The sequence below is a fragment of the Larus michahellis genome, chromosome 2 (assembly GCF_964199755.1).
Source record: "Larus michahellis chromosome 2, bLarMic1.1, whole genome shotgun sequence".
NCBI classification, from domain to species: domain Eukaryota; kingdom Metazoa; phylum Chordata; class Aves; order Charadriiformes; family Laridae; genus Larus; species Larus michahellis.
Window position 1 is genome coordinate 154,809,206 of NC_133897.1, and position 7,103 is coordinate 154,816,308.

Here is a 7,103-nt window from a genome sequence, read left to right on the forward strand (position 1 = left end):
AGTTGTTCTAATTACATGTATCTCATTAACTTCTGAGGATTCAGGCCGTGGTTCCTCCCAACACATAAGGATCTGATTCGTAACGGAGATGTCACAGTGCATATTCTATCATCAGTCCCTATATTCATCCTCTTTTGGTCATTACAGACAGGTAATTTTCTGTGTGCATGGAAAAGGGTATTAGCCTGTTCCTAGTCCAATGCAGCTGAGGCTTGCTAGAAAAGCTGGGAATGAGGGCCAGCAGCTTGTACTAGTTGGAACAAAATGGAAACTAGAGGAGAGATTTGGAAAACATTGAAGAGAGACCCTGAGAAGCACAGCCCAGCATTGGTCCAGAGACCAATGCTGGGGGAAGGAGGTATAGAAAACCTTGCAGGAACACAACACAATCCTACACTGAGAAAGATGGGGAGGGAATACGGGACTAGATCGACAGGATGAGGGGTAACAGTTTTAAACTAAAAGAGGGGAGATTTAGATTAGATATTAGGAAGAAATTCTTTACTGTGAGGGTGGTGAGGCACTGGAACAGGTTGCCCAGAGAAGTTGTGGATGCCCCATCCCTGGAAGTGTTCAAGGCCAGGCTGGATGGGGCTTTGAGCAGCCTAGTCCAGTGGGAGGTGTCCCTGCCCATGGCAGGGGGGTTGGAACTAGATGATCTTTAAGGTCCCTTCTAACCTGAACCATTCTATGATTCTATGATAAGATGTTTTGAATTTTGCTAATAAGGTTAGCAAAAACATGAAAATAAAAATTTTCTATAGAACAGCCAGACTGGGACATGCAAAGATGTCCCTGGAAGAAAAGAGGTTGTTTAGGCTTGAGGTAAAGTTGCCATTCAGTATCAGGCAACCAAAACGTGGGTAGATGTGGATGCCACTGATCCCCTGAACAACTACTTTGTGGGGCTGGAAGGACTCTCGGCAGAAGACAATCAGTTTAGTGTGCAGGAGGCTGGAGAGAGTTTTGTATCCACCATAGATCCAAGAAGGAAGGAAGGTCTTATATTTACTTTGTGTTTACCTTACCACAGATCACGTGAGACTGTGACTCAGCTTTAGAGATATCACCTGCACTACTGACTGGCGTGAGAGGCTGAGGAGCTCAGAAGTCTCTGGAAGGAAGCTAGGGCAGGCTGATATGGCTTCAAGCCTGGATAGGTTTGCTCTAGGAAGTTACCCTGCTAGGCTTTGAAAGAAAGACAAACACAGCCCAGACTGTTATTTGAGTCATTTTAAGCAGCCTTTATATTTACTTCCAAATCACTACAGAAAACACTGAACTAGTTTAGTCCAGGGATTTCTCTTACCTAACTTTAGTTATCTATAAAGTAGACGTGCACATCAGGCCCAGCCACCACAAACTTCTTTTGCAGTCAAAAAGCAGACACAAATGATTCAAGGATCTATTTTCTATACTTACTTTAGTAGAAAATAAATTGTTTCTCAAAGGTGGCTATTTCTTACTTGGGGTCTAGCCAGGTAGCTCAGAGATACACATAGGCACTTGGTCAGCTGAATCCCACCCTGATCTCTTTCACTGTGCACCAGAAACCCAAAGGGACTTCAAGCAAGGTTAATTATTTCTTTCCAAGTATAGCTAGATTTGGAAGTGTATGAAGACAACATTAGTCCTGTACAAAAAATTACATCTTCAAAGTGCCACATAAACACTAAATACACAGCAATCAGAATATACTATCAGTAAAATAATGCACTGAATACTGACCTATTTATTCTTTTGCTATTAGGTAAAATTAATGAGCTGTGGTTTTTGACCACTGATTCATCCTTCTTCCAAATACCTGTGGATTAAAATTTAAGCTAGTTAAACAGCTCCACAAAATTACTGTTAGGCAGAAAATGGCAAGGCAAGTATTTGAAATGCACTGCTACATACTGTAAACACTCAGAAGGATATGTGAACATAAGGTCCCATCCCAAATCAGATTCCAGAGTAGCAGAGTTAAGTTTGTTTAAAGTTGCAGGGAGGCTGCTGTTTTCAGTTTGTTTGGTTTTATTTTTTAATTACTGCCCTGTAAATAAATGACAAAATTTTCCTGGTAGCTAATTCATCAACCCTTTCCCCCCCCTCATCCAGCATCTCTCAGAACAATGTGCAAGTCCACTGTGAGGAGTTAGTTACTGTAGAGGATGAAAACACTCACTACATAAGAAGAGCATGAATTGGATAGATATCAGGAAACAAAGCACAAAGTCAGACACTAATGAACACAAGGAACAATTAGCAGCTGTGACTGAATTAAAATATTCATTAACATTATCTGTGTGAGTAAATTCTGTGGTTGTCACACTGAAAATCATAAAGGGAAAGTGAGATAGTTGGTCTTTAACTTATTTTTCATAGTCTAAACCACAACTTAGCAGCGTGAGGACAGCACAAACCACCTTCCTTAATGATTCGTAAGTTAAAGGATGCTAGCAGAACCGCAGGTTGTTTTCTATGCAGAAATTGCATACATAATCTGTGTAATATTTCTTCACTAAGAACGCCAGGCTAACAGGAATGCAGTTTAACTGGTTTAGGATTTATGAAAGAAAGGAAAAAAACCTCAAGCCTATTTGCTTTCCTGTGAATCAAAACCTACTTGATCAAATGCTTAAACTTACCAAAACATTGTGAAAGAACCTGAGGCTGGGTTCAGTAGGAACTGAGTGGCTGAGGTAGGCCTGAAGAAATATATTCACAGGAATTCCCTGTTTATAAATACTTGTCAGTTCATTGCATTTGCAGCTGAGATTCTTCCAGCCTCTTCCCCAGAATGGGAATCTCATGCAGGTGGGAGTAACCACGGATTTTCACAAACTCATGTTTTTTTTAAATACATTGTTCTCACGTGTTATACTAACTTCTGATGTTGTTTCAGCACTTGGTGAATCAGAAACAGTTACGCTTTAGAACTTGCCATCAGGACTGGTTCTCAGAGGATGTAAGCACAGCAGCGGATGACATTTCTCAATCTGACATCAGAAAATTGTGCATTAGAAATAGGGTTTGTGTTCTGTAAGGGGCATCCAGCTCCTGCAAACATCTGAGTGCCCTATGGGAGTTTATCATTGCAGAGGACAGGCAACCTCATAATCTAAAATTCAAGGTTACAGAACATGTATTTTTGCTTAATCTAAGTAACAAAAAATGAGACAAATGCTGATATATTGTGACCCATTCATCTCTATTGAGACTCTTGGAGTCTGCCAGGATGTAAAACGCTGTAAACTTGACTCAATAAAATACATTCCAGATACTAATTTCCCAAAACCCGCCTGTACATAAGAACATTCAAACACCTTGAATCTTCAATTGAACCATTTGAATTTCATAAAGAAATCAACATTCTTTCAGTATAAACAGATAATCACTGTGATTATCTGATTTTTCCCTTTATTTAATATGGGCACAGCAGCACAAGGTGTCTACAGGTGCAGAAGCGCAGCTCACACCACAAGAAGGCTTCTAGAGGCTACGTCAGCCTTTCTATCTAAAAGAAAAATCATAATAATGGTGTTCCATATATCATCTTAAAAGAGAAACAAAGTCCGTGTGCTGTACATTCCATAAAGAACATAGCACATGGCAGTGTATCTGGATCGCAAGTTTTGTGTTTTTTTTTAAACTGATCTGTTAGTACTGAAAATTAATTAATTTCCGCACAAGGCTAACCAATCAAAGAGAAAAAAAGGAACAGTTTTGCTTTGGTCTGCCCCACTCTGTACCCTCACTTTGACTAGCTCTGATGCAAAGGATGCAGAGGGAAACCACAGCTGGGGGAAGAGGATCATTTAATTTGGCAGCAGCTCAGTTACACCCGCTTATGTGTGGCTTTAACTACCACGAGAAAGCTCATAAACACCAGCGGCACAGTATTCTCAGAGGCTGGGGTCAAAGACAGTTTTGAGATGAAGCATAGTCAGTAAAAGGATTACAGGTCTGCCCTGACAGCGATTTTGTTGTTGAAGAGCTTCCTCTCAGCCTTGTAACTCGAATAGTTACTGTAAGTAGCAACAGATGCCAGTAAAATAACACCCTGCTATTGTAAGCAAACTGAAACTAACTACAAATATACAGAGGCTATTTATGATTCACTTAATGATGCCTGTACTTAAATTCAAATAGCTCTTTACCATCTACTACCAGTCATCAGATAAGGCCTAATTATGTGTATATATTCTAAAACTAAGATACATCCTTTTTATTTACAACTGAATTTACAACTCAGAGTGAGTTGAAACTATAGACTTGCTCCTTTTGCAACAATGGTTTTATGCTATTTCAAAGCATAACAGAGTATTTGTATGCAAGCATATTTTAATTTGTCTCCCCGCTTCTCCTTCCTGAATTCATTCATCACAGAAAGAAGCCATCACTCTCTTTTGCCTGATTATCCTTTGCCTTTTATTGGATTTTTAGCCAGGAATTCGCTCAATAAAACAAACAGCCCCCAAAAAGCAAACAAACTGCAATGGAGGAAAAAAAGTGACTCCCTGTCAGCACTGATAGTTCGTCAAAACACTAGATACGTACTCCCGACCAGCAAGAGATAAGATCGGAAGCCAACGCGTTATGATTAAAGATTCATACATCAAGACCTGACTGATGACAGAGTGAGAAGAACCCCATGCTACCAGCAGTACTAATGGCACAGTGCTGTGCTGCCTCCTGCCTTGGCAGCACTTAGACAGCAGGTCCTCCTGCCTGCGCTACTCCCTTAACCAGCCAGCAAAGGATTCCCTGCTTTAAAAGGCACCCTGAGACCATGGAGAGCCAAAGTAGCCAAGTCAATGCCTTTCCTCTCACAGCTCTAGGCATAGAAGACACTTCTGCAGGAAGAGGCCACATCCAAAGTACCACCACAGGATAATGCGCCAGCCAAAAATCACTCCTTAGAGCAGCTCTGAGACCACTTTAAGCTACTCTGGGGACCGATTTGGTAACCAGCCATCCCTGGGGCTGGTGGACCAAACAGGTGGCACATTTATCTTCATCTCCTCTTTCTGGCAGGCATCCCAAGCTTGGTTTAACTGGATCAAGCAAGTGATTTCAACAGTTATTTTTCCCTTAGTTTGATGATGCAGAAAGGGGCAGCATGCAATCAAAAGCCTGGCCCTGCCTGTTGAAGTGAAAACTGTCATGCTGCCTCCCAAGAAACCTCAACAGTGTGGTGGTATTTGCACTCTAATTCATAATATGCACTGGTCCAACCATGACACTGAAATTCTGTTACCACTGAGTCAATACACTATATAAATGACGCTAAAGGGTTTCCTTATCATTCACTTTATGCAAACCAGTTTTATGCCTATTTAATTTCACTGGCTAAAGAGGAATAACTCCTGAGATTGCACCAGTATGAGATTAGACTCCTACATGCAATTTCCAGGAGCACATTAAATTAATTCATCCTTAAACAAAACACTCTGTGTTTTACATAATCAACTTCAGGCTTTCTATTTTTGATATATAACTAACTAGGGGATTAAGAGAGTCTGTGTTCTTTCTTAAGAAAGAGCAGCTTTGCAAATCTAAAAGAAACACATAGGGCTTTTGGGGGCAGCTTCCTACAGATCAAGAAAGTAACTGGAAGAAAGAAGCAGATCATGATACTATCAGAAAAGCCTTGCTCAGCTCTGGCTTAGGGAGATCTGTTTGTGCAGATCTGCCTGTGAGCAAACAGAGCCACATGGGTAGAGAATAGAGTTACTGTCATTTATTGTTTTTAAACTTTCCACCCCTTTGGCTATTTTGACAGACCACCCTTGTGCATGCTGCAACACCAGACATGAGATGAGCACAGTTACATCTGCTTCCAGAGGTGCTTCTGGTAACACACTCAGATACGGTGTTAGGGACCATGAATTCTTATATTGACGTTACTTTCACCTGTAACTCTACTGTCCTTAAAAACACTCAGCTCTTCCACAAGTATCATGCCATACATCACAAAAGGTAGTCTGAATCTTGCAACGTTGGACTGCTGTATAAGCAATTTTCATATCCAGCATGATGTACGTCTGTTTTCTCAAAATATTAATTTATCACTTCTAATCCCTTGAGTCTATATGTGACGGTTAATAGCTGACCACAGATTTTCATAATTTAATGCATTTTTCTAACGATTAGTCATTTGGGGGAAGGGAAAAATTACAACATTCAGAACCAGGTATTTTAATTTCAATATATATTGAAGATATGCACATATTATATCACTACACTTGGAATTTAAATCATCAATAATTTTTATTTTCTAAAAATGATAGCAACTGTGTTTTGCAGTTCTGCTACAATGCCAACTGTATGTTAGGCTGCCAAAAGCATAAGAACATGAAAGGGAAAAAGACTGAACTTTATGTAACAGTCATTTAAGAGACTTTTTAGTCCTTCTGGTTGTATAGACAGACCTTTCTATGTACAGTGAATCAATATACTCCTGTCTACTTGTTGACTCTGGTGGACTTGAAGCAGCAGCATTAGTTTACCCTGTAACATGCCAAGATGCAATTACTTCCATAAAAATGCTATTAAAAAGCAGTCCAACACAAACATGTGTTTTTGCCATGGAAACTTAAAAATGCAATCCTGATACCAGTCTCTTAAAGAATCCAGATTTTTAAAGATTCAAACAGTATATGAAGAATCCCACATGGAATTGAAGCAAATCCTACCACTAAAAATAATTTAAACAGCTACTTTCATTTAAACAATCAGGATTTAGGAAAAAGTATTGCCATAAACCTACTTTAAGGCTTTTTGTATATACATACATCTAACAGTGAAACTTAGACTTTACTGTGAAAACCTCATAAAATTCAAGAAAATCAGTGTTAAAAGGAATGTACAAGTTAAAAGGAATGGTATTTACAAGCAAGAAAAAATGACTGCACATGGTATGTAATCATCAGTAAAATCCACTGCTGCTGGAGTTCACACAGATTAATTGCGTGGCTGGATAATAAAACTGGAAATCTTTATGACCAAGTGTTATTTGTACTTCCTCTGTATAAGATAAGGATAATCATATTTCTTGTTCCGAATCATAAACTGATCCACCCAGTTTTTCACCCACTCAGATTTCTCCCTCTGCAGGG